The 27813-nt window shown below is 43.4% G+C and overlaps 1 long non-coding RNA gene across 1 annotated transcript; it reads left to right on the forward strand.

Moving 5' to 3' along the window:
- Positions 1–27813, forward strand: LOC149122283 (uncharacterized). The gene is made up of 3 exons (XR_016220245.1): positions 1–212; positions 26609–26946; positions 27154–27813. It is a non-coding gene; the product is annotated as an uncharacterized LOC149122283 (long non-coding RNA).

Genomic DNA, 27813 nt, shown 5'->3' on the forward strand with positions numbered 1-27813 from the left:
TGGACAGCCCCGTTTCTGTGTCTATAAAAGCTTTTCCCCCCTCCCAATAAAGTCGAGAACCTGGCTGTGCGCTGGACGTTGACTGATCTCCTGGCTCAGGTGTGGTTCCTTTGCCGACACTCATCATCCCGCTCGGCCCCTGAGCTCCCCAGGCTGGCCCTGAGGAGCTCTATCGGACCTGCTGCCCCATGACGAGCAGCACCGTTACTGGGGTAAGGTCATATCATGGTGGTTTCAATTTGCTCATTTCATAACTATTGGTTCATTTTTGTTGTTGAGCTTTTTGAGTTCTTTATATATCCCACATATTGATCCTTTGGGAGGTAAATAGACTGTAACTATTTTCTCCCACTCTGTTGATTGTATCTTCACTCTGCTATTGTTTCCTTTGCTGTGCAGAAAATTCTGGGTTTCATATAATCCCATTTATCTATATTTTCATTTACTTCCTGTGCTTTTGTGGTCTTACTTCCAAAACGATCATTGTCTACACAAATATCCTGAAGTGTTTCCTCTCAATAGGTCATAGGTTCAAGTCTTGCCTATAGGTCTTTGACCCATTTTGAGTTTATTTTTATATAGAGTGAGAGGTAAGGTTCTAACTTCATTTTTCCGCATGTGTATATCCAGCTTCATCAACACCAGTTATAGAAGAGACTACCTTTCTCTAATATATGTCTGTATCTCCTTTGTTGAAAATTAATTGGCTGTGTGTACAGGGATTAATTTTTGAGTTCTCTGTTCTATTGATCAATGTATCAGTTTTTAAGTCAAAGCTTTTTTTAATTACAATAACTTTATAATAAGCTCTGAAATCAGGTACTGTGATTCCTTCAGCTTTGTTTTATTTATTTATTTATTTGCTTTAAATCACTTTAGCTATTCTGTGTCCTTTGTGGTTCCATATGAATTTTAGAATTCTCCTTTCTGTTTCGGCAAAGCATGTCTTTGATATTTGGTGGGGAATTATATTGAATCTGAATATTGTTTTAAGTAATATGGACATTTTTTTTTTAAACAGGCAGAGTGGACAGTGAGAGAGAGAGACAGAGAGAAAGGTCTTCCTTTGCCGTTGGTTCACCCTCTAATGGCCACCGCGGCCGGCACGCTGCGGCCGGCGCATCGTGCTGATCCGATGGCAGGAGCCAGGAGCCAGGTGCTTTTCCTGGTCTCCCATGGGGTGCAGGGCCCAAGCACCTGGGCCATCCTCCACTGCACTCCCTGGCCACAGCAGAGAGCCAGCCTGGAAGAGGGGCAACAGGGACAGAATCCGGCGCCCCAACCGGGACTAGAACCCGGTGTGCTGGCGCCGCAAGGCGGAGGATTAGCCTAGCGAGCCGCAGCGCCGGCCAAGTAATATGGACATTCTAACAACATTAATTCTCCCAATCCATGAACATGGATCATTTTCCATTTTTTTGTGTCCTTTATTATTTCTACAATGTTTTTTAATTATTTATTTATTTGACAGATAGTTAGTCAGTGAGAGAGAGAGAGACAGAGAGAAAGATCTTCCTTCCATTGGTTCACCCCCCAAATGGATGCTATGGCCGGCGCTGTGCCGATCCAAAGCCAGGACCAGGAGTTTCCTGGTCTCCCATGTGGGTTCAGGGGCCCAAGTACTTGGGCCATCCTCCACTGCCTTCCTGGGCCACAGCAGAGAGCTGGACTGGAAGAGGAGCAAGTGGGACTAGAACCCGGCGCCCATACGGGGAAGAGGAGCAAGTGGGACTAGAACCCGGCGCCCATACGGGATGCTGGCGCCGCAGGCGGAGGATTAACCAAGTGAGCCACAGCACCGGCCCTCTTCAATGTTTTATAATTTTCATTATAGAGATCTTTCATTTCTTTGGTTAAATTTATTCCTAAGTATTTTTATAGCTATTGTGAGTGGGATTGCTTTCTTTATTTCTCTTACAGCAATGCCATTATTGTTGTATAAAAATGCTACTGACTGGTGCTGTAGGGTAGCAGGTAAAGTCTCCACCTGCGGCTTTGGCATCCCATTTGGGTACCACTTCTATCTGGCTGCTCCATTTCTGATCCAGCTTTCTGCTAACAAGCCTGGGAAAACAGTGGAAGTTGGTCCACATCCTTGGGCCTCTGCACCCACATGCGTGACCCAGAAGAAGCTCCTGGCTCTTGACTTTGGACCAGCCTGGAGCTGTTGCAGCCATTTGGGGAATGAACCAGTAGATGAAAGAATTCTATATAAATAATAAATAAACAAATATTTTTAAAAAATGCTACTTTTTTTGGCATGTTGATTTTGTAAACTGTGACTTTACTGAATTGGTTTATCAGTCCTAACAGTTTTTTGGCGATTTTGGAATTATCCCTTGTTTATTTCTCTTTCTTAATTGCTCTTTCTAAGACTTTCAATAATATATTGAATAAGAGTGGTGAAAATGGACATCTTGTCTTGTTCCATATCTTAGGGGCAATGCTTTCGGTTGTTCCACATTTAGTATAATACCAGCTGTGGGTTTGCCATTTATATTCTATATTATTTTGAGGTATGTTCCTTCTATACCTAATTCATTGAAATTCATGAAAGGGTATTGAATCTTATTAAATTCCTTTTCTGTGCCTATTGAGATCATCATATTGTTTTTGTTCTTCATTCTGTTGATGTGATGTATTACGTTTATTGATTCACAAATGTTGAATCCTTCTTGCATACCTGGTATAAACCCCATTTGATTATGGTATATATAATCTTTTTGATGTGCTATTAGATTTTGCTTTCTAGTGTTTTGTTGAGGATTTTTGTATCTATGTTGATCAAGGATATTATTCTGTAGTTTTCTTTTTTTGTTGTGCTTTTCTTTACTTTTTGTATTAGAGTAATGTTGACCTCAAAAATAAGTTTGCGATGAAATTATTTTCAAATAGTTTGAGAAGTATTAGAGTTAGCTCTTCTTTTTGTAGAGCTCAGCTATAAAACTGTTAGTTCCTGAACTTCTAAGTATTGCTTCAATTTCATTTATTGTTGACTTGCTTAGATTTTCTATATTATCTTGATTCAATCTCAATAAGTTGTATGTATCAAGGAATTGACTCATTTCTTCAGGGTTTACCAATCTGTAGTATTGTTGTTCATAGTAGTTTCTTATGATCCTTGTTTTTCTGTGGTATCAATTGTAATGTCTCTTTTTTCACCAGTAATTTTATTTATTTGAGTGTTTTCTCATTTTTTTTCTTCGCTACTCTGGCTAAAATTTTGGCTATTTTGCTTATTTTTAATAGCATTTTTTCTCTTTTGTAATTTTACTTTTAGTTTTGATTTCATATATTTGTGCTCTGAGCCTTGTAATTTCTTATTGATTACTAATTTTGGGTTTGGCGTTTTCTAAGTCCTTGTGCTGCATCTTTAGATTGAGTGTTTGAAATCTTTCTTTTTTTAATATACACACTTATTGCTATAAACTTATTTTTTTTATTTTTTTTAATTTTGTTTTATTTTATTTATTTTTTGACAGGCAGAGTGGACAGTGAGAGAGAGAGACACACAGAGAAAGGGCTTCCTTTGCCGTTTGTTCACCCTCCAATGGCCGCTGCGGCCAGCGCGCTGCGGCCGGCGTACCGCGCTGATCCTATTGCAGGAGCCGGGTACTTATCCTGGTCTCCCATGGGGTGCAGGGCCCCAGTACTTGGGCCATCCTCCACTGCACTCCCTGGCCACAGCAGAGAGCTGGCCTGGAAGAGGGGCTCTCGGGACAGAATCCGGTGCCCTGACCGGGACTAGAACCCGGTGTGCTGGCGCTGCAAGGTGGAGGATTAGCCTAGTGATCCGCGGCGCCAGCCTATAAACTTACTTATTAATACTACTTTGATGAATCTCACTAATTTTTATAAGTTGTGTTTTCTTTTTCATTGCTTCAAAAGGGTTTCTATTTCCTTTTTAATTTATTCATTGATCTATTGGTCATTCAGAAACATTTTGTTTATTTCCATGTAGTTATAAATTTTTTGCTGGTCTTTATTTCTAGTTTTATTCTGCTGCAGTCTGAGAATGTTCATGGTATGATTTAGGTTTTTTAAAATGATGTACTTTGTGGCCAAACATATGGCCTGGCCTGGAATATGCTCTCTGTGCTAACGAGAAGATGAGGTATTCTGTGGTTGTTGGATGAAATGTTCTGTTAATGGATTTTAGACCCATTTCCTACATAGAGTAGTTGAAGTCTGATGTGCCTTCACTTATTTTTCTGTCCGGATGATCTATCCATTATTGACAGTGGAGTGTAAAGTTTCCTTACTATTACTGTGTTGGAGTCTATCTCTCCCCTTATATCTAATAATATTTGTTTTATACATGTGAGTAGCTTGGTATTTTGTTCACCTAAATTTACATTTTTATATCTTCTTGATGATTTTATCCTTTTACCAATATATAATAACCTCCTTTATCTCTTTTTACAGTTTTCATTTTAAAGTCTGTTTTATTTAAGTATAGCTGCTCCTGTTCATCTTGGTTTCCATTTTCATAGAATGTTGTTTTCCAAACCTTCATTTTAGCCTATATGCATTTTTACCTGTGAAGTGGGTTTCTTGTAGGTAGCACATAGTTTTTTTTTAAAGTCCAATTGACTAGTCTACATCTTTTGATTGGGAAATTTAATTGGAAATTCAAGGTTAATATTGATAAGAACTAACTCCTGTTATTTTGCTCATTGCTTAATGACTTTTTTTTTTTTGAAGATTTATTTTTTGAAAGGCAGAGTTAACAGAGAGAAATCTTCCATCTGCTGGTTCACTACCCAAATGGCCACAATAGCAGGGCTAGGTCACCCCGAAGCAGGGAGCCAAGAGCTTCCTCCGGGTCTCCCACATAGTGCAGGGGCCCATGTGGGCCACCTTCTGCTCCTTTTCCTAGGCCATTAGCAGTGAGCTTTTGTTGCTTCTAAGAGGAGAAAAGACAACAAAAAGAGGCCTCAGCAGGGCTGATGTCAGAGCAGTGATTTCATAGAACTTTCCCCAGGGCCAGCCACACATCAGACATCACCACATAGAATTAAATAAACAAACAAACTAAACCTCAGTGCAATTTCTGAGCTTTGCAGTTGTTCCATCAAGGCAAACAAGAGGGTTATGATTGAGATGGATGTGCTCAGAAGTGCACTCTTACCCTCCCAGGAAGTGAGACGAGAACAGTAGACACTAAAGTTCTCAAAATTAGCTGTGCCTGCTCGGTGGTGAAGAACAAACATGGCCCTTGGGTAGAATCTCCTCCAGGTTAGCACCAGAGCAGGATGAGTGGCTGGTTAGAACTTTGTCTTGGGAATGTAAACTGGTGTAGCCTCTGTGGAAGACAGTATGGAGATACCTTAGAAATCTGAATATAGACCTACCAGATGATCCAGCCACCCCACTGCTGGGAATTTCCCAAAAAAAAAAAAAAAAACAGCATATGAAAGAGTGATCTGTACCCCCATGTTTATAGCAGCTGAATTCACAATAGCTAGGATATGGAATCAACCAAGATGTGCATCATCACTTGAAAATATAAACAGCCTGGGGTTGAAAACATTGTGGTTGTGGGCAGCATTGTGGCATAGTGGGTAAAACTGCCACCTGCTATGGCAGCATCGCATATGTGTGCCAGTCTGAGTCCCTGGCTACTCCACTTCCAATCCAGCTCCATGCTAATGGCCTGGGAAAGGCAACGGGAAAATGTCAAAGTGTTTGGGGCCCTGCCACCCACTTGGGAGACCTGGATGAATCTCCTGGCTCCTGGTTTTGGCCAGGCTGAGTCCTGGCCATTGCAGTCATCTGGTGAATGAACCAGCAGATGGAAGATATCTCTCTCTCTCTCCCTCCCTCTCTCCCTCCCTCCGTGATTCTGACTTTCAAAATAAATAAATCTTTAAAAAACAAAGAGATACTGTTGTGGTCAGAGTAGTGTGATTTAGAGAAAGCTATTGAGTACTATGGCTCTCCCATTACCAGCAATGTGGAAACATAGGAAGTGTTTACCTGTGGCATAAGTAAGAAGAGCTTAAGGAAAATGCTTGTAAGTTTTTACTATGTCCCTAGAGTTACTAGAGACCAGTACTGGACAAATTTAAAGATGTGTAAGTGGGGCTGACTTGATGCTCTTGGGCAAATTTAGCAGTCTCTGAGTAACGGGATGGTGGGCAGTGGGGTTGGGAGGGGGAGGGTCACAAGGGCCACTCTGGGGACTGTAGGCTCAGTTGGCCACTCTTCTAGAGATTAGGTAAGCAGGGAGACAGTGAACCCAAGTGGTTTCAGGTCGATTCTCACTACACGGCACAGCAAGACCAGCCTGGTGTCAGTTCCTCACTCCCTAGTCCAAGAGGACAGGGGCTGATCGGAGTGGGGGGTGACAATGATGGAGACAGGTGGTGTGGTGGTGGCTATTCTGATGCTGAGGCAAGAACTCTGACTATAGCCTCAATTGTACAGAAATCTAGTTACTCCTTGGTAGGGGAATGGCAGAAGTGGTGGAGAGTCCCATGCTCAACCGAAATAGGGAAATGCATGTGCCATAATCTCATGAAGATCCCCCAGCAAATGGAAAGGTAGAAGAGAAGCTGCCTCATGCCACGCCTCCTGAGGCTGCTTATCTCCGCCTTGTCCTGGGAGGAGTCACACAGTTTTCAGCCAACACTTGGGCCAGACCAGACCAGGCTCCAGACGTGGAAACATTCAAAACTTGCAGGGCCCTGTGGTCTTTCGTGGTTTGATGGGTAAGAAGGCTTCACCGGTTGCTTGCTAGTTTGCCTGAACCGACAACCTGCAGAGCTGGTGGAATCCCCAACGGGGGATGACCAAGTGGTTGCAAATGACCAGAGGCATAGGCAGGAACCGTGAGGTACAAGTGGAAGAGATAATCTCCTAGTTATTTAAGTACAGTTGGAAGTTCCCAGATGGGAGGTCTTAGAAAAATCCTCAGAAACACTCAACAAGGAAGAAGTCAGCTTTGAACACGCATCAGGAGCTGTGAACACCAATGCCTTCTTACAGCGGTACCACTAATGTCACCCATTCTCCACCCAGTCACCGCCCCAGAGCAGAAGTCAGGATCTGATGGGATGGAGTGCCATAAAAGAAGTAAATCAGAGAGCAGAGAATGACTCCGCATCCTTTTCAATGACATAGCCCTTCAATTGGAAGTAGCACCACATGGAGGAAGAGAGAAACTTTGCATTTGACTGAAGTTTGAGCATTGCACTGACACAATATCTAACTGCTGATACTGAGGACTGACTATACATTTCTAGAACACTTTTAAAGCATTGTATACATGAGAACAGAAATGCAAAGATTTTATCCATTGGCATGGATGTAAATAGCTCATGGGTAAGATTTTTAAAATTCATCTTAAGTTTTTGGACTAAATTGTAATACTTGCACATTGAAGTGTGTGGGGAGCAATTGAGACTAGACTAAGTTACTGGAATTAAGACTTATTCTATGCATCTGCTCTCCCACAATATGGTGCTGGGGAGGAGTAAACTTCTACGCAGCTGCCTCTCGCCAATTTGACTGATAAGCTGCAGGAGCTGATCCTGCACAAGGAATTTTTAAAAACTCCTGACTGGAGGAGAGCAGCGTGCTCAGCGTGTGGGCAGCAGAGTTGGGATTGGTGGAAGAGGACTATAAAGGAGGAGAGAGACAACATGCACCAGGAACATCTGAAGGAACACCTGAGGAACATCTGAGCAGCCCCCGAGAGAGCCAGCCAGCGGTGTGCTGCCCCTCCACGGAAGTGAAGGATCGGCAGCCAACCCGGGAAGGACCAGCAGCAAACCTGGGAAGGGCCGAGCAGACAAAAGAACAGCGCAGGGTCTAGTGTCGTTCCTCTGCAAATGGGGGAGCGACAGAAGTGTAATATATCAGTACATATAAACAGCATAGAGTGATCATACTAGGCAACCAGCCTTTCCATGCACTTGTCTTTTCCTGTGGTTGGAGCCTACCAGTTCCTCTGTCCCAGTTTTTTGTATGGAACATATTGCAGCACATGAGCTACAGTCACTCCACTACGCTGCAATACACCAGAATCCATTGCTTTCCTCCAACTGTGTTTTGGTACTTATTATACAAACTCTCCTGGACCGTCCTCTCCTCTGCTTCCTAGCCTCTAGTGATTACTATTTTAAGAAATCCATATCAAATGCACACACACACACACACACACACACACTTATAACTTCTATATATGACAGAACATGTGCTATTTGGTTTTCTGTGTCTTTCTGTAGTGTCTGGCTTATTTCACTTAATGTGAAGAGACCCAGTTCCACTCATTTTACTTCATCTATCAGGACTTGGTAGGTTTTTTATAATGGCCGACTGACATTCCACTGTGTAGATAGATGATGTTGTCTTCATTATCTGTTCATCTATCGATGCACACTGAGGATGAGTCTGTACCTCAACTGCTGTGATTAGTGCTACCATGAACACAGGAGTGTAGGTATCTCTTTTACATGTTGACATCATTTCCTTCTGATGTACACCCAGAAGAGATAAAACTGGATCATATGTTACATCTGTTTTTAGTTTTTTGAGGAAGTTCATACTGTTTGCTACAATGGCCATATTAATCTGCATTCCCACCTACAATGTATAAGCTTACCTTTTTCTTACATTTTCAGCAGTATTTGTTATTTTTTTTGTCGTTTTGATAACAGTCAATCTAACTGCAGTGAGATGATACCACATGTTAGTTTTGATGTGCATTTCCCTGATGGCCAGTGATACTGAATATTTTTTCATTTATTGGTTTAACGTTTGTATTTCTTCTTTTGAGCAATGCCCATTCAAATCTTTTGCTGTTATCTTAACTAGGTTGGTTGTTATTTTGTTATGAGTTTCTAAAAATTCCTTGTGCATACTTTTAAAAAAATGATTTATTTATCTGGAAATCAGAGAGGGAGAAAAAGAGAGAGGGAGAGAGCGATCTTCCATTGCTGGTTCACTCCCAAGATGGCTACAGCGGCCAAGACTGGGCCAGGATAGAGCCAGGAGCCAGGAGCTTCTTCCAAGTTTCCCAAATGGGTGGCAGGGACCAGGACACTTCGGCCATCTTCCCACTGCCTTTCCCAGGCCATTAGCAGGGAGTTGAATCAGAAGTGGAGCAACTGAGACATGAACTGTCGCTTATATGGGATGCTGGCATTGTAGACAGCTGCTGTACCCACTACATGAAAACATTGGACCCCCTTGTGTATTCTTGATATTGACCTTTGGTCAGTTGAATAGTTAGCAAATATATTCTCCAATTCAGTTGCCTGTCTCTTCACTCTGTTGAATGTTTCCTTTTCTGTGCAAAAATCCCTTAGTTCCATATAACTCCTTATGTCTATTTTTGCATCTTTACTTGTGCTTTTGGAGTCTTACCTCAAAAGTCATTGCCTACACCAATGTCCCTGTGTTTTCCTCAAATAGTTTCAGAGTTTCAGGTCTTACATTTAGCTATGTGATCCATCTTTTTCTCTTTTAAGATTGTATTTATTGGCTGGCGCCGTGGCTCAATAGGCTAATCCTCCACCTGTGGCACTGGCACACCGGGTTCTAGTCCCGGTCGGGGCGCCGGATTCTGTCCCGGTTGCCCCTCTTCCAGGCCAGCTCTCTGCTGTGGCCCAGCAGTGCAGAGGAGGATGGCCCAAGTCCTTGGGCCCTGCACCCATATGGGAGACCAGGAGAAGCACCTGGCTCCTGGCTTCGGATCAGCGCGGTGCGCTGGCCCAGCACGCCGGCTGCAGCGGCCGTTGAGGGGTGAACCAATGGAAAAGGAAGACCTTTCTCTGTCTCTCTCTCACTATCCACTCTGCCTGTGAAAAAAAAAAAAAAAAAAAAAAGATTGTATTTATTTTTTTTGAAAGGTAGAGTTCCAGAGAGAGGGAGAGACAGAGAAAGGTCTTCCATTCACTGGTTCACTCCCCAAATGACTGCAATGGCCAAAGCTGCACCAACCTGAAGCCAGGAGCCAGGAGCTTCTTCTGGGTTCCCCACACAGGTGCAGGGCCTGTAAGCAGAGAGCTGAATTGGAAGAGGAGAAGCCGGGACATGAACATGAACTGGTGTCCATATGGGATGCTGACTCCACAGGCAGAGGACTAACCTACTACACTACAGCACTGGCCAATATGTGATCCATCTTAAGCTGACTTTTATACAGAGTCAGATTTATGGGGGGCTTGTTTCAATATTTTGCTTTGTATGTCCAGTTTTGCCAGCACCATTTGTGGAGTAGACTGTCTCTTCTGCATAATATGATTTAATTCCTTTGACAAAGGAACAGAATAGAACCCCATTAACTGCAAATAGGGTTCTATTCTTGTTCCATTGATCTATTCTGTTTTTATGCCAGTATCATGCTGTATTGGTTATGATAGCTCCATAGTAGCTATATAGAATGTCTTGAAATCTGATATTGTAATACCTTCAGCTTTCTTACTTTTGTTCAAAACAGCTTGGATGTTTGTGATCTTTGATTTTCTATATGAATTTTAGGAGTGCTTTTTCTAGTTCTGGGAAGAACGTAATTGGTATTTTGATGGATATTTCATTGAATTTATTTGTAAACTGGTGTGGGTAATATAGGCATTTTAATGATATTAATTCTTCTAATCCAGGAACATGAGAGGTGTTTCCATTTGTGTGTGTGTGTGTGTGTGTGTATTCTTTAATTTCTTTAATAAAAATTTTGTAAATTTCATTGTAGCGGTCTTTCATACTTCGTTAAATTTTTTAAAGATTTTTTAAAAAATATATTGTGAATGGTATTAATCTTATAGTTTCTTTCTCAGCAAGCTTATTATTGGTGTATAAAAGTCCTTCTGAGTCTTGTGTGTTGATTTTGTATTCATCAACTTTGCTGATTTTTTAAATCAATTCCAATAGTCTCTTGGTGGAGTCTTTTCACATCTTTCTATATAAAATCATGTCATCAAAAAAAAAGATTGTTTGACTTCTTCCATCCTAATTCATGTTTGTTATTTCTTTCTCTTGCCAAACTGCTCTGCCTAATCTGTACTATATTGAGTAAGAGTCGAATTGCAAGCATTGGTGTAGTTCCAGATCGTAGAAGAAATGCTTTCAACTTTCCCCAATTCTGAATGATGCTGGCGGTGGGTTTGTCACATAGGGCCTTTATTATGTTGATATATGTTCCTTTCACAAATAATTTGTCATGACTGTGCTTCAAATTTCATTGAATGTCTTTTCCATATTGATTGAAATGATCATATGATTTTTGTCTCATTCTGTTGATGTGATGTATTCCATTTATTGAATCGAGTACATTGAAACATAACTGCATCCCTCGGATAAATCATACTTGAAAAATCAGTGTGAATAATGTTTCTTACGTGTTGTGGGATTCAATTTGCTAGTATTTTGTTCAAAATTTTGCATCTATGTTCATCAGGGATATCAGTCTATTTTTTCCTTTTTTTGTTGTGCTGTTGACTGGTTTTGAAATCAAAGTGATACTGACCTGGGAGAATGATTAGCAAGGGTTCTCTCCATTTCAATCACTGGGAAAGCTTAGGAAGGAATAGTTTCTAAGGCTTGGTGCTAGTTCTTCCTTAGTAGTTTGACAGAATTTGGCAGTGAAGCCATCTTGTCTTGAGCTTTTCATTTGAAACTTTTTATTACTATTCAATCTCTTTACTTAGTATTGATATGTTCAGGATTTCTATTGCTTCATGTTTCAATTTTGTTGTGCTCAGAAATTTCTCCATTTCTTGTGGAGAAATTTGTTGGCACATAGCTATTCAAAATATTTCTTAATCATTCTCCATGGGTCTATGGTAGCAGTTGTAAGATATCTCTTTTCATGTCTGATTTTATTAACTTGAGTCTTCTCTCTTTTTTAGTTTATTAGTCTAAGTAAAAATTATCAATTTCATTTGTCTTTTCCAAAAACTACCTCTTCATTTTACTAATATTATGTATTACTTCCTTAGTTCCTACTTTATATGATTCTCTAATTTTTATTACTTCTTTCCTTCTTCTTTTTTCCACTTTGGGTTTGGATTATTCTTGTTTTCTAAGTCTTGATATGCATCACTAGGTATTGCTATGTATATTTATATAGATAGACAGATGAATAGATACATTTCTATTTTATTATGTAGGCACTTATTGCTATAAATTTCCCTCTTGCTGTTCATTTTGCTGTATCTCACAAGTTTTAGTACAGTGGGTTTGCGTTTCATGGTGATAACTGCCTTTGTTTCTGCATGGAAGGTCCCTTTAAGCATCTTCAGTCAGACTGGTCTGGTGGTGATGAATTCCTTCAGTTCCTGCCTGTCTTGGAAATTCCTTATTTCTCCTTTGTTTCTGAAAGATCACTTCTCTGGGTGTTCTTGGCTGGCAGATCTTTCCCTCCTTGGAATATATCATTCCATTCCCTCTTGACTTATAAGGTTTCTGATAAAAAATGTGTTGTTAATATAATGAGAGTTGCCTTAAAAGTGCTTTTTACAAATTTAGGACTGTTTCTTTGTGCTGTTCTTTGAAAAATTTGTCTATAATGTGTCATGGTGAGGATCTTTCCTTGTCATGTCTATCTGAGGCCCTAGCAGCCTCCTGTATGCAGATGTTTGTATCTTTTTCCAGATTGGGAAGTGTTCAGTGTATTTCATCAAGCCAATTTTCTATGCCTTTGTTCTCCTCTTACTTGAGATCTCCCAATATCTGAATTTCAGTTTGTTCAGTGATATCCTCAGGATCATTACAATGTTTTCGCTTCACTTCACTGTTCTTCCTTTTTCCTCTGACTTGGGCATTTCAAAAGACCTAGTTTCAAGTTCCCATGTCCTTCGTCCTTCATCATCCTGCCTGTTGCTGAGGCTTTCAATTGTATTTTTTTATTTGACTTATTGAGTTCTTCATCTCACAGATTTCTGTTTGATTCTTTTTCAAAGTCTTTTTGCCGAATTTCCCATTCATATCCTGCAATGATTTCACTGAGCTATTTGCCTATATCCTCTTGTACCTCTTTGAGTATACTTACAATTACTCTTTTGAATTCTTCATCAGGAATTTTATCAATTTCTCTTTCCTTGCAGTCTGCTATTAAAATATTATTATGTTCCTATGGGGAATTATAGTTCCTTGTTTTCTCATACTTCTTGTGTCTCTAGTTTTTGTCCAATTGGCAGATCTGTTGCTTCTATTAATTATGAAAAGAATTATGAATTGAAGACCATTTTCTCAAGGTGTGTTGTCTGGTGTCAGTTTGATAAGGTATGTAGGCCTTTTAAAATATTTTAAAGATGTATTTATTTACTTGAAAGTCAGAGTTACACACAGAGACAAGGAGAAGCAGAGAGAGAGAAGAAAGAGAGAGAGAAAGAGAGAGAGATATTGAGAAGTCTTCCATCTGCCGGTTCACTCAGCAGTTGGCCACAATGGCTGGAGTTGTGCCAATCTGAAGTCAGGAACCAGGAGCTTCTTCTGGGTCTCCCACATAGATGCAGGGGCCCAAGGACTTGGGCCATCTTCTACTGCTTTCCCAGGCAATAGCAGAGAGCTGGATTGGAAGTGGAGCAGCTGGGACTCGAACCGGTGCCCATATGGGATGCCGTCACTGCAGGCAAAGGCTTTACCGGCTACTCCAGTGTGCTGTCCCCAGGTATGTTGGCTTTAGCTCCTGTTGGATGCTTTGGTATGGTCTCCTTGTACCTTCACTCACTGTTGGAGATGGTGGCAGCAGCAGAGGTCTGTGGTGCTCCAGGAGCCTAATGGGCTTGCTCAGATCCCAAGTACACAGCCTCCCAGGTACTGTCCATGTGAGGGACAGAAGCCACAGGACATCTGCATGGTGCCAAGGGAGGAGGAGGGGCGTGCAGACCCACAGCCTCTGCCTATGTGGGCCTGAAGCTGGAGGACCAGCTGGCATAAGGATCTACAGGCTATGCAGGCCTTCAGACCCTGTCTGTGTGACAGACTGAAGGCACTGGTGCTGGGCAGGCCAGGCCATGAGCCTGAAGTCACAGGACTGGTCCTAAGACAAGTTGGGTACACAGAGCTTTGCTTGCTGTCTGTGTAAAAGCTTGAAACAGTGAGACCTGACTTGGTACTGGAATGGGCAGTGTGTGCAGTCTGTTGGCCTCTGTCCTCCTGAGGGCCTGAAGCCACATTACCAGCTGGTGCTCGGATGGGTAGGGTGTGCAAATTCCCAGCTTCCATCCATGAGAGGCTGCAGGACTGGTGTCGGTCCTGGGACAGGCAGGGTTTGAAGACTCCCTGCCACTGCCTATGTGCAGGCCTGAAGCCACAAAAGCAATGCTAGCCCTGTGAGCAGGCCAAGCACGCACCCTCTCCTGAGCACATTCCCCAAAGCACGCACAGTCTGAGCAGCAGTGTGCGGAGCAGGTGGGGGCGACAGGAACCCGGATTGGGAGTCCTGGTGCGTATTGGTCCCAGTGGCAGCAAGCAATGCTCTGGGTGGCAGGAGGAAGGGAGGGAGTTGGTGCAGGAGTGGGACTCCCTGCCCCTCATTGTGTAGAGTGCTATGTGGTCTATGTGCCAAGTACACTGTTGCTCTGGCAGATCTGGCTGGCTCCATGAGACAGTAGCCTTTTTGTTGCTAGTGTGGTGGAACCTCTGTGGGGCTCCAGGGATGGGCATTGCAGAGGCCTCTGTCCCCTGAGGAAGCATGGATTCCAATAGAGACTACTCTCTCAAGATGGTGCCACATCGCCACAGGGCATGGTCTAGGGATTTGGGAGAATGTAACGTGAGGCCCTGCTCTAAGTCAAAGTGATCGACCATGAGATCTCCAGGCTGCTCTCCTTACGGGCCTGGGGGTCCTTCTGGAGCTACGATTGCCTGCTAAGCCTATTGCACATGTGGCTTTGTGGAGCCTCTCCCATTGACTCTTCCCCCCGGTCATCAGGCTGGGGTCTCAGCCCACAGGGACCGGTTGGCCTTGTTTCTCTCACTGTGCTCCCTTTCCAAGGCCCATGCCCTACTGGGTCCCCATTCTTTCTCTGCTGGGCGCCTGTGTTCTTTCTCCAGCATGCCCCTGGAGATGCCACTAGCTATCTGTTGCTTTGGTTCTTCTCTGTGGAGAAGGTGGCATGTGCTGGGTACCCGTGTTCAGCCTTTCCCTTCATGGAGAAGATTTGAGAAGCAGTAAGGAAAAGATTAATATCTCTCCTTGTATCTTATTGGTTTCCACTTTTTTTTTTTTTTTTGACAGGCAGAGTGGACAGTGAGAGAGAGAGACAGAGAGAAAGGTCTTCCTTTGCCGTTGGTTCACCCTCCAATGGCCGCCGCGGCCAGCGCGCTGTGGCCGGCGCACCGCGCTGATCCGATGGCAGGAGCCAGGAGCCAGGTGCTTTTCCTGGTCTCCCATGGGGTGCAGGGCCCAAGCACCTGGGCCATCCTCCACTGCACTCCCTGGCCACAGCAGAGGGCTGGCCTGGAAGAGGGGCAACCGGGACAGAATCCGGCGCCCCAACCGGGACTAGAACCCGGTGTGCCGGCGCCGCTAGGCGGAGGATTAGCCTAGTGAGCCGCGGCGCCGGCCCGGTTTCCACTTTTTAAAATACAGGCCGTAGCAAGGAGTGTGCCTATATCACAACAGGTGGTGAGAAATGGACTCTACACCAACAGGATTTCTTTGAGTTGAGTGGAGTGTGCAAGTCTGAGCTGGATATGTATTGCGAGGGAAACTGAGGAAGGAGCCAGGCTGCCCTCAGCTCCTCCCCCTTTTTTGCTTACCCTGCCGCTCACCTTTAAGTAAAGAGTGAAAATATGATTTGGAAATATAGGTCTGAAGGAACATCACCTGAGTATCTGCTTCACTCGGCTCAGCCTCAGTCCAAGAGTTTGTTTCCTGGTTAGACTAAGAGTGAAGCTGAAGGTAACTTTAAGTAGAACAGATTTCGAAGAAGAAAAGGTGGAACATTTCCTCGTCCAAGCCGGGCTGCCTCTCTGAACAGTCCAGTTGGGTTTTTAAATGCTCGTCAGAGAACACGACTCTTCCTGGGTAGGCCACAGTTTCCATATGGAGGTGGTTTATGTTTTATAATTAGGGCACATATGTCCAACATGTTTCAGTATTTTTGAGAAATTAAACAACTTTTTCTTTACAAATATCTACAGGTTTCATATAAAGATATAGTTAGTGTGCTTTCAGGCGATAATTTAAAAAAAAAAAAAAAAACCAGAGAGAACAATTTGTTATAATCGGGCCCCATTCAATGGCTTTAGCTGGGAAAACTTGTTCCTAGGTAAACACCGGTGGCTGATTCACGGCCGAAAGAGAACTCGAGCATTAGGCTGCTAAAAATAGGGCGTCGGAGTTTCAAAGAGCTTGTCATTCTCCTGACAGCAAATCAGAATGCTTTTGTCTTCATTACACAAAACCAACACAAATAGTCAACGTTTGCTTCCCAAAAGCCAACACTAATACATGTCTGATCAGATAGCAGCTGAATGCGGGAGCTCAGATTCCATAGAACGGTTGACGTAAAAGAACTTGACTGGTTTGTTTGGTCCATCCAAACAAATGCTCCTAGACAGGAAATTTGGATTTTTGTGACTTTCCACAGATAATTCCTGGCATCACATAGGGACTTTCAGATATTCAGAATTAATTACCTTTAAACTGATGTGCCTCAACCTACATACTTGGAATGTAACCAGATAAAGTCACAGCGAAGATATCCAAAGTCCAAAGGGTTGGGTTTTAGTGCCTGGAGCCTGTCAAGGTGGGAAGGTGCCTGCACATAGTCTCCAGGAACGGGGAATCAAGAGGTTGCCCCAGCAACCTGTTGCACTGTTTCCTTCCATGCATGGATGATAATAGGTACTTCCTCTGGAGATGTCTTGTCTAGGATCCTATATACTGCCTAAGGGAAATTAGCCTACTGCATATGAATGTGATGGGGATAATCAGAATTCTGTTTAAGGTGGAATGACTCAGGACAATAACCATGTCGATGTACCTGGGGATGGGTGTAGATGATGGTGGTGACTGTGAATTCATACTTGTGGAGATGAGAGTTTTGCGCGTGTAACACCCATTCAAAGTTCACACACTACAACCAAAGGAAACTTGAGAATCGCCTTCCTTTTATTATCTCTAAAGTATTTCTTTCAAAGATGTCCTTTATGCTCATGTAAACACGATTGTTCCTATGTGAATGCTGTTTTCAAACCGAGCACCTGTATAATTTGTTCTGGATCCTGAACCACTTGAATGGCTTTGGACGTCCTCCCACTGGGCGATGATCTCAGAGTAAAGGAAGGGGTCATCCAAGTCTCCCGCCTGAAACACGCAGTCCCTCCTGTTGACGGGAGAACGCCTGGACTCTGCCGTGCAGCTGTCAGCTCACTTTCAATCCTGGCACAGTCCCAGATGTGTTTCTCCAGGGAGCCTTCGGGTTTTCCTTAGGGGTCCACATTGTAGTCACCAAACCTCCACGGAACTGCGCCTTTCTCAATCCTATCACAACTTCCAAGTTTCCCTGAAGAGCTGCGGGCTGTGAAGAAGGGCTCACGTTGTGTCCCCACGGCATCCTGGTGCCATCCCATGGTCCTACCTGCTTCTGCTTTCTTACATCTTCCACTTGTCACCAACTTGTCACCTGCTACCCCTGGCAAGGCCTTTGTCCCCGCCTTGTGACTGTCCTTCTAGAAGTCTCTGGGTTGGTTGTAGTCCTCCAGGCCTGCTCGGGTTTCTTATCACACCACTGTCTTTTGTTGGTTGCGCCCAACTTCCCTTCTCACACTCATTGCCTGCCATGTGGGGTGCACAGTCAGTTATGGCTCCTGGAGACTATGGTGGAGGGGACTTATGACCCAACCAGCCATTCTCTCTCAGAGTCTGAGCCAGCTGGAGCTGATTCACCCTGTCGGTTGCACCCGGAGGAGAACGCCTCTTCACTGCCCCATTCTTTCCCTTCCTAAATCCCTCTTTCTGCTCTCTCAGCCACGCACCCACACCACTCATTTCTTCTCCACTTCAGTCAGTTAGAGCTGCAGCTAAAGGACCTCGGGTGATACCAAAATGGTGCTTACTTTCCTGCTTCAAATGTCTTAGAAGGAGAACTATCGTTTTTTCTGGAATTCTGACAAATTAAACTTTCTCATCTTGTTATTTAAATAAATAGGAGGAAAATTTCTACTCTTCTCAAATCTAGTAAATTTTTGTTAAGGAGAGGAAAAAAAAAGCCTTCAACTATCTTTAATGGGCTTTCCAGAGAGAGGAGGGAAGAAGCCTAAGGTTAGTACACAAACAACAGGCAAATAACACCAAAGGCTGCCCACAAAGGCTTTTATATTTGTCCAAAGTGGGTTGAGATGCGCCACTAAGCAGTGTTCTTTATGAAGGCGTACTTCATCAAATGATGAAAAGATTTTCCTGGAAGTTAACTGGTGGTTTTCAGCTAATTATTCCTTGTTATTCATGGGAACTGAGACAGTCTGCACTCATTCTTCTATACACTCTTCCTTCTTGTCCTGTGATTAATCAGAACAACTTAATTGTACCTTCTTCTCAGCCAGAAAAATGCATTGTCAATATGTTAAATAGGTTTTTTTGTCCAAGTGTTTTCTATGCACAACTAGATCTCTGAATAGAAGCTATCAATCAGGTTAACTGAAAAGAAAGTATGCAACTCTCATCAAATGATCATCCAGTGTTTCCTGCAAAAATTGTAATAGAGAGCCAGATTTTAATTTGATCTTCTATAAAATTACACAGAGAAATTACAATACTCCAGCTTTTCAGCTTGGCAGAAATATTTTTAAGAAGATTAAAATTTAAATATTTTTAAGGAAAAGATATTTAAGAGATCAATATTCATCTATGAAACACAGTTCAATATGGATGGTGGGATAGTAGTTGCCAGATGGGGCAGGTTATTTGTGTTTTCACATAAGGTGAAAGGTGTACTGTGAGGACAAATTATTATATAAAGTATGATGTACTCAATAAAAATGGAAATTGTTTGAATTATATGTCAAGTTGGTCTAATATTGTGATTGATTATCTTGACTGTAACAGAACTGAGTGTTGCAGACTTAAGGCATTCTAAAGTCAGCTACAGGTTGCCATGGCAACTCCCCAAAATGTATTCCTACCCTATTTGGGGGCATTCCTACTGTACCGATTGACAAGTGGCTGATGGGGAAAGACTGTTCACTCGGCAGCTTACCAGTGTAGTGTTGGATTGGACCTCAGAAGGAAAGATAATTATGAGTTAGGGTGCATATGTCACTTTGCATTTTTCAAACTATTTTCCACATTTGAGTCTGGCATTCTTCATACAATTTATTGAAGTAGGTCAGCATTCTGTCTGTCCTCCTTATTTAGTTGGGAAAACAAAGGCTATGGGGTTAGACCTTAAAAAGGACCATAATGAAGTCATCAAGAATAAGCTGTTGGGGCCGGCTGGGGCCAGGAGCTTCTTCCAGGTCTCCCATGCTAGTGCGGGGGCCCAAGAACTTGGGTCATCCTCTACTGCTTTCCTAGGCCATCAGCAGGGAGCTGGATCGGAAACAGAACACCCATATGGGATGCCAGCATAGCAGGTGGATGCTTAACCTACTAAGCCACAGAGCCAGCCCCTATCCCACATTATATTACTTTTCCTCCCTGTGGAGTAGTGTTGTCACCCTTTTCAGAAGAGGAACCTGACCCAGGGGGATTAATTTGCCTTTGTTCACTGAAGGAGCAGAAACAGAACTGGAAACCTGATCTGTGTGACTCCTAAGCATGAGTGCTCAATCATTTTGCCACACTTTCTATTGCCATTGTATATCTGCATGCAACATGCATTTGTTTTGCTCAGTGCTGTGGTAAATATTGTGTGTGTTACATGCTACTGAAGTAGTCACAGATAGAAAACCAGAAGCACTGGTCTTAGACAAACTTGAGCCAATTCTGGACAGTCCAATTAGTAATTACTGCTCGCTGCTTATTTGAAGGATTTCATGAGATTAAATAACAGTGCCAGCCTCAGGGTTTTACATAGACATATAGAATGCACAGCCAAGCCGTTCTCCTTAGCCTTTAGGTAGAAGAATTATTCTCATCCATTCCATTCCTCTCTCATTGAGGAGCTAGCCTATCTCAAACGCAAACCTTGGTGCAGGCACCAAAGGCAGGGAATTCTCTCTGCCAGACTCTGCGATGATACAGTAGTCAACAGCACAGACCCAACATGAGCTTTTCTAGTGCCTTTTCCCAGCTCAAACCCTGCAAGGACTCCCCAGTACTTACAGGCTAATATATTCCCATCCCTTAGGAAGGAACAATCAGCTATTCCTGAGTACGTCTCAGTGATGGAGAGATTTACCTTAGAGTTTGGAGAAGGGATTGGAAATAGGAGGCCTGGAATGATGGGAGAAGGTAGGTAGGACAGGAGACATCTGTACCAAAGGCGAGAGACAGAAACACCACTGAGAGCTGTGGAATGGAATTTCAGAAAACCCTGAATTCTGACTTTGGCCTTGAGCTGTATGCAAATTGTTCACTGTTCTCTCCCTGGAGCCCTCTAAGCACCATGAGGATGAGACTGCTGTACCCTCACCTGTACAATCCTTTTTTTTTTTTTCTTTTTGACAGGCAGAGTGGACAGTGAGAGAGAGAGACAGAGAGAAAGGTGTTCTTCCATTGGTTCACCTCCCAGTGGCCGCCGGCGCACCGCGCTGATCCGATGGCAGGAGCCAGGTGCTTCTCCTGGTCTCCCATGCGGGTGCAGGGCCCAAGGACTTGGGCCATCCTCCACTGCACTCCCGGGCCACAGCAGAGAGCTGGCCTGGGAGAGGGGCAACCGGGACAGAATCTGGTGCCCTGACCGGGACTAGAACCCGGTGTGCCGGCGCCACAGGTGGAGGATTAGCCTATTAGACCATGGCGCTGGCCGTCACCTGTACAATCCTATCGCCCAACCCCAGCCTGGCAGACAGAAAGAACATAATCAGTGTTCCAACCCAACAGTCTGAAATATCCATGGACATTTAAGTTTCTAAAGCATATTTTCACATTTTTCTTCGGTTATATGGAGAAGTGCAACATAAAGTAGTCCGCAGATGCACAGTATGGGCTACACCTGAGGATGCTTTCAAAAGACAGATTGCCAGGCCTCAATCCAAAATAGCACAAGACCGCTGCTTGTGAGATCCTCAGGTGATCTGAAAGCACATTAATGTTTGAAATATACTTGGTCTGATCATTTTTATAACTGGTCAGCAATTTTAAGAAACATATGAGACTACTTCAAAAAGTTCATAAAAAAAAAAAAAGCAATGAAACACATTTATTTGGGTGCAAAAAAATTTTAAGATCCATGCATAGTTTTCTCATCAGATACATTTTTCTGACTTTTTTTTGACAGGCAGAGTGGACAGTGAGAGAGAGACAGAGAGAAAGCTCTTCCTTTTGCCGTTGGTTCACCCTCCAATGGCTGCCGCGGCCAGTGCACTGCAGCCGGCGTACTGCGCTGATCCGATGGCAGGAGCCAGGTGCTTCTCCTGGTCTCCCATGGGGTGCAGGGCCCAAGTACTTGGGCCATCCTCCACTGCACTCCCGGGCCACAGCAGAGAGCTGGCCTGGAAGAGGGGCAACCGGGACAGAATCCGGCGCCCTGACCGGGACTAGAACCTGGTGTGCTGGCACCGCAGGCGGAGGATTAGCCTAGTGAGCCGTGGCAACGGCACATTCTGACTTTTTGAACTAACTTGTATATGTGGATTTCAAAGCTTTTTGCAGCAAAAAAACCTTATCTTTTAATTCTATTTTCCATGAGCTTTTTGCAGTGCCCCATGTTATACCCCAGCAGTGTCACTGTCCCCACAAATATCAGGGGACAAAAGGCAAGGACAGGGCTCGGGCAGCTGCAGCAGGATGGGCTCTGAAGCTCTGTGAACCTCCTTAGAAGCACTGGCACCCAGGAGAAAAGGACTCTCCAGCTCCTGACAAAGTTAGGAAGCTGCAGACACAACAGATTGCATTTGTCAACGTGGAAACATTAAAGAAAGTTTGTTCTTTTGTGCAATCCTTTAGCAATAAGGTAAGGCTTGCCAGCCAGATTTATTGGGATATTGGATTTTATGTTTGTTGTATTGAATAATATTTTTTACATTGTTTATGTCTAAATAAATCTGTCTTCTATTTTACATCACCCTGCTGTATTGCTGTGTACAGATAAAGGGTTCAGGTAGTATAATTTGCTCTGCCCTTGGGACATGCTGCCATACATTAAAAGCAGTCACACAGAGACTAACAGTAGAGAATTTCAATGTGCTTTGAAAAGTTGCACAGAAATAATGAAGGAATTGGCCGGTGCCGCAGCTCACTAGGCTAATCCTCCGCCTTGCGGCTCATGCACACTGGGTTCTAGTCCCGGTCGGGGCGCCGGATTCTGTCCCGGTCGCCCCTCTTCCAGGCCAGCTCTCTGCTGTGGCCCGGGAGTGCAGTGGAGGATGGCCCAAGTGCTTGGGCCCTGCACCCCATGGGAGACCAGGAGAAGCACCTGGCTCCTGTCTTCGGATCAGCGCGGTGCCCTGGCTGCAGCACACTGGCCGCGGCAGCCATTGGAGGGTGAACCAACGGCAAAGGAAGACCTTTCTCTTTGTCTCTCTCTTTCTCACTGTCCACTCTGGCTGTCAGAAAAAAAAAAAAAAAAAAAGAAAGAAAGAAAGAAAGAAAAAGTGAAGGAATCAAGACTTCCAAGAAGATGTGGTTTTTGATCTTGTTGTATCTGGTCTGATTATGAGCAGAATCCATACTCTAAGATGATCATTTCAAGGTGAAATCTATGCCCCAAACAACCCAATTATCACCCTGTGGCAGCTGTTTCGTAACACCCTGAACTTCCTGTTCATCCATACCCATGTGACTCTGATTCTTTTATGATTTATATACGAAAACGAAGTTAGTAGGTAATACTGAAATAAAAACTAAGATCAGATTAGAGTTAAAAAAGTAACTTAAAATGTTTCAAAGGAAATAATGAGTATTGTAAGGCAAATTAATGTAGACCTCTCTTTGTGCTTCTAAAAAGAATAGAAATTGCTCTCACTTTGAACAAGCAGGATAAAATATGTCCATTTGTATTACAGTCTTTATCTGTTAGTCTGCTTTATGATTTGATTTCAGGTTTTCATTGTTCCAAAGCAATTTTCCAGATTGAATCTTAAAAGGATTATAAACCACAAAAGTCATTTTAAATTCTACATAGAGTTAATACACCTACTGCAATTTTGTGCATTTATCTTTGAAATTTTATAAAGAAATCTGTTGCCAGTTTCCCTTTTACTTGTTTCTTACAATATATTTTTAGATAAGTTTTTTTCCAACACCAATTCCAGTCTTATTTTATATATTTTAAAATATTCTAGCTAACCGGCATAATTTCAAAACTCAAATATGCTAGTGTCATAATTTTTTGTTGATTAAAATGAAAATGCTACCCTACATGGAAATTCTTTGGTGGCTCACATTAATAAATAAAAATTAAATCCAGAGAAGAAATTGGAGGGTTTTTCTTCCTCTCCCGCCTCCTTGGGACGAAGTCCAGTCTGTATCTTCCTCTGTAGAATGGGGCTGCTGTTTCTAGCACTGAGGAATGTAACTGGTCGATCTTCTTGGGCATCCTTGGAAAACATACTGTGCTTGAGACAGAACTGGGGAAGTGGACGAGGAAATGACTTCTTCCACCTGGAGATCTGAGCGCAGACTCACAATACAAAAGTACTTTAAAAAGATTTGTGAGGGGCCAGCGCTGTGGCGTAGTAGGCTAAGCCTCCGCCTATGATGCTGGAATCCCATATGGGTGCCAGTTCAAGTCCCGGCTGCTCCTCTTCTGATCCAGCTCTCTGCTATGGCCTGGAAAGCCCTTGAAGATGGCTCAAGTGCCTGGGCCCCTGCACCTGTGTGGGAGACTCTAAAGAAACTCCTGGCTCCTGGCTTCAGATTGGTGTTGCAGCCATCTGGGGAGTGAATCAGTGAATGGAAGACCTTTCTCTCTGTCTCTCCCTCTCTCTGTAACTCTACCTCTCAAATAAATAAATAAATAAATAAAAGGTTTGTGGGAAAAAATGGAATTAAAAGCTAAGTTGTCTTGTGAAAAATTGTTGAAACCTAGGCATTTTTTGGTAATTTACATTTTCCATTAACTCATTGAAGACCTCCCGTACAGAAAAAAGGTTAAAACAATTTTGCAACAAAGTAAACTTATTTTTAAATTCCATTTTTCAAGATATTCTCTCCTGTTTAGGAAAACTAACATTTCCTTCAAGAAATGACCAGATGGTGTTCAAAGAAATTCAGCTTGAGGTTGCCCTCCAGGTGGCAAAATACAACCTGACTTGATGTGTAAATGAACCACAGGCAGACCTAAGATGAGGATCTTCTTCTTCTTCTTCTTCTTATTTAAGATTTATTTTATTTCAAAGATAGAGTTACAGAGAGAGAGAGAGAGAGAGACAGACAGACAGGGAGAGGTCTTCTATCTGCTGGTTCACTTCCCAAATGGCCCCAATGGCTGGAAATTGGTTGGAAGTGGAGCAGCCAAGTCTTGCGCCGGTGCCCGTATGGAACGCTGGCATCACAAGCAGAGGCTTAACCTACTATCCCCAAAGAACTGAGTCTCAGCCAGTCACAGCAGCCAAGCTTCAGCCAATCACAGGCTGCCTACTGAGCCGACCACGTCCGTATAAGGCCGATTCTGTTGCTGCACATCACTTTCTCCCTCTGTCTATAAACAGTGTTACCTGGCCATGCTCCCAGGTGGGGCTCTCTGAACCTCTCCTGGTCCATGCATTGTTCTTGGCTCAAATAAACTCTGCTACATGTAATGCGCCTGAAATTCTTCTTAACACAAATACATCCCTGATTGATCTCCACTTTATAGTTCTGAGATCCTGGTGTAAGTGCCTAGACCATGTGTACCTGGGTAAGTCAGCCATATGCAGGAAATAGGTAGAACTTTCCAAAAGGAATAAAGACACTTCAGGAGAATAACTTCACTGAGAATTGACAAAAGCTGTGAAGCATCATGGGAAGGAGTTCAGTCCCAGGGAGTCAGGATGGAAGTGGACGCGTTGGCTCTCAAGACAGGCTTTGCATCCACCAGTGCGTTGGCCCCTTCGGCTTGTCCTCTGCCTCGCCACCCTGCCCCTACTCTTTTCTATTTGGGGAGGGGGAGTTGTTCCTAAGCTTAAGAAGGAGTGACCAAGACTCACCTCTGAGCTGTGAAACAGAAAAACATACAGAAGGAATTTGAGGGGTTTTATCTCCTTCCTCAAAGCCAGTATTGGGATGGTGAAGTGTGAAACAGAGCACCAGCCGTGGGCTCCAAGTAGCAACAAACTCCTTTGCAGTGGCCAAATGTCCCCGTGGTCAGTGGCAGAGACAGAGTCCCAGGGGGCTGTGTCTCATTTTAGAGCTACAGTTCACATCACTTACCTTATTGCTAGCTTGTTGACAGCAGGGCTATAGCAGATAAGACAAGAATTTAATCTAAGTTGCGCAGTTCTTAAAGCTGACAGTTTAACATGAGGAACAGGTGGGTTATATATATATATGTGTGTGTATGTGTGTGTGTAATCTTGTAGATTTGTTATCCTCTATTATCATTGGAAAAAAACCTATAAGGAACAGTGTTAGTGTATTTGTGAGTTTATTGTTCTCCCTCTGGCTCAAAAGTCAGCTTCCAGAATTAGGCATAAAGTTATTGATAATCATACGATATGTGCATGTTAACAATGCTGTGAGATTCGGGATTTGCAGAAATCATTTGAGTCGTCTTCAAAAATGTTACAGAAAATACAGATTACGGAAAAGCTCTGCATAGATTTCCACTTGTTTTGCTCCAAAATAAAATTACCTTTTAATTCCATTTTTCTAAGAACTGTTTGAAGTACCCTCGAGTATGGCGTGGCTCGGGTTGCCAGTAGAATAAAGCAGAGTCGTGTTCTGCCATCCTGCCTCGCCTTTGTTTGAATGCGGGCTGCAGCCCACGGAAGAGGGCATGTTTGTCTGTCCTGGTGCTGGAGTGGTCACCAGGTTCCATATTGACACTGCAGTCACCTGACACTGGCGGCCGTGCACCCTCGCCCTCTCTTGGAACAGGTGCATCCAAAGCTTCCAGCCTCTCTGAGGCCATTTTTCATGCCAGTACGACAAATGGTATCCAAGCAAATCCCAGCAGACTGCACAAGTCAAGGAGCAGTGTCTGGGACAGAGTTATTCAATCAGTGTTTTTATTTGACAAAGAGTATTCATCAAACAGGCAAAAATCACAGCCTATTTTGTACTTGGCATTTGTATTCACCGAAAGGCATCATTTTAGGCAAGCACTAATCCAGTGATCAAAGGTACTACTGTAGCTAAAAGAATAAGGGGGTTGGGAGGGAAGGAGAAAGAGGGAGAAAGAGAAGGAGAGAGAGGGGGGGGAGCAAGAGAGAGACTCTAAATTAGGGCAATCGTAAGAGTAACGTTTGTCTATCTTTCCACAAAGGATCATAACAAAATTCTTTCTGAAACGTGAGCAAGTATGGAAACCTTGTTCTGTCTACCCCTCCCACACATGCTCACAACTCAAAATGCCCTTTCTCCACACACAACTGAGGGGCCTCGTCCATCTTTGCATTTTCCCAGGTTCCGGCTCCGTGGAGCAGAGCTGCAGAGCTGAGGGTGGTGGGCGCCGCCGCTCAGTGGCTGAGGCCTCACTTTCCCTGGCTTCTGCACCTGTCGGCGGCTATGAACGTGGAGACTTGCCAGGAGCTCCGCTCTGATCCAGGACTCCGTCTGGGCAAGTGGAGGGGGACGAGGAGAGAGGCGGCCGTGCTGCGGTCAGACGCTGGGGGGAGCACCTGCTGCAGGGACGTTTTGTTTTACAACTGGGCTTCAGGAAGAGCTCGCTCATCCTAACTTGAGAAAATCCCTCTCTACCAAGGAGCAGCAGCCTCATTTTGTTGAGGTCTGAGGACAAGTGTGTGAGTATTTCCCAGGAGGCAGAATCACCACGTCAGACCCAATGCCAACAGCCTGCCTCTTGATTGCCCAAGCCCCAGAGGCACCCTCCTGCCCAGCCTCTTCTGGGGCTAGATGCTTCTAGAAACAGGAGCTTAGCCGAAGTCACATTTTACAGCTAGGTGGGGAGGATCCTTGAGCTTATCTTCTCCTCGCCCCTTATTTTACAGATAAAGAAACTGAAGCCCATACAGGCCACGTGACTATAAATAATTCGTGTAGATGGCCCGCCAGGCTGCCTTACGCGTGAGTGTTCAACAAATGTTAACCATTATGATGCTACTGTTGGACAATTCACTCTCTCTTGAAAAATATATCCTTAAAGATATATAACACGAGCATTTTCCTAGCCCTCTTTCGGCTGGTTTTATGAAGGTATCACTACTCTTTAAGTCATTCTCAATATAATGGATATTTAGGTTGTTTAGAATATTTTTCCATAAAATAAAATAAAATTTAAAAAATGCACAATAGTATTCTCAAAGGTGCAGTTTTCCATTCCGTGTATTATGTCTGCAAGTTACACCCCTAGAAGTGTGATTGCTGAATGCCTGTGTTTAAATTTTTAAAAGTACTGTCAAGTATTTTTTCTAGGGTTATTCTACTAATCTCTGCTCCATCAAAACTGTATTTAATTCACATTGGACAACACATTAAGGACAGAGTCCAATGTGAAGTAATGCTGTAACTAGTACTGAAACAGTATTTTACACTTTGTGTTTCTGTGTGGGTGCAAACTGATGAAATCTTTACTTAATATATACTGAATCGATCTTCTGTAGATAAAGAGAATTGAAAATGAATCTTGATGTGAATGGAAGGGGAGAAGG

The sequence above is a fragment of the Oryctolagus cuniculus genome, chromosome 14 (genome assembly GCF_051225735.1).
Source record: "Oryctolagus cuniculus isolate XC-2025 breed Fujian yellow rabbit chromosome 14, ASM5122573v1, whole genome shotgun sequence".
In the NCBI taxonomy this organism is placed as follows: Eukaryota; Metazoa; Chordata; class Mammalia; order Lagomorpha; family Leporidae; genus Oryctolagus; species Oryctolagus cuniculus.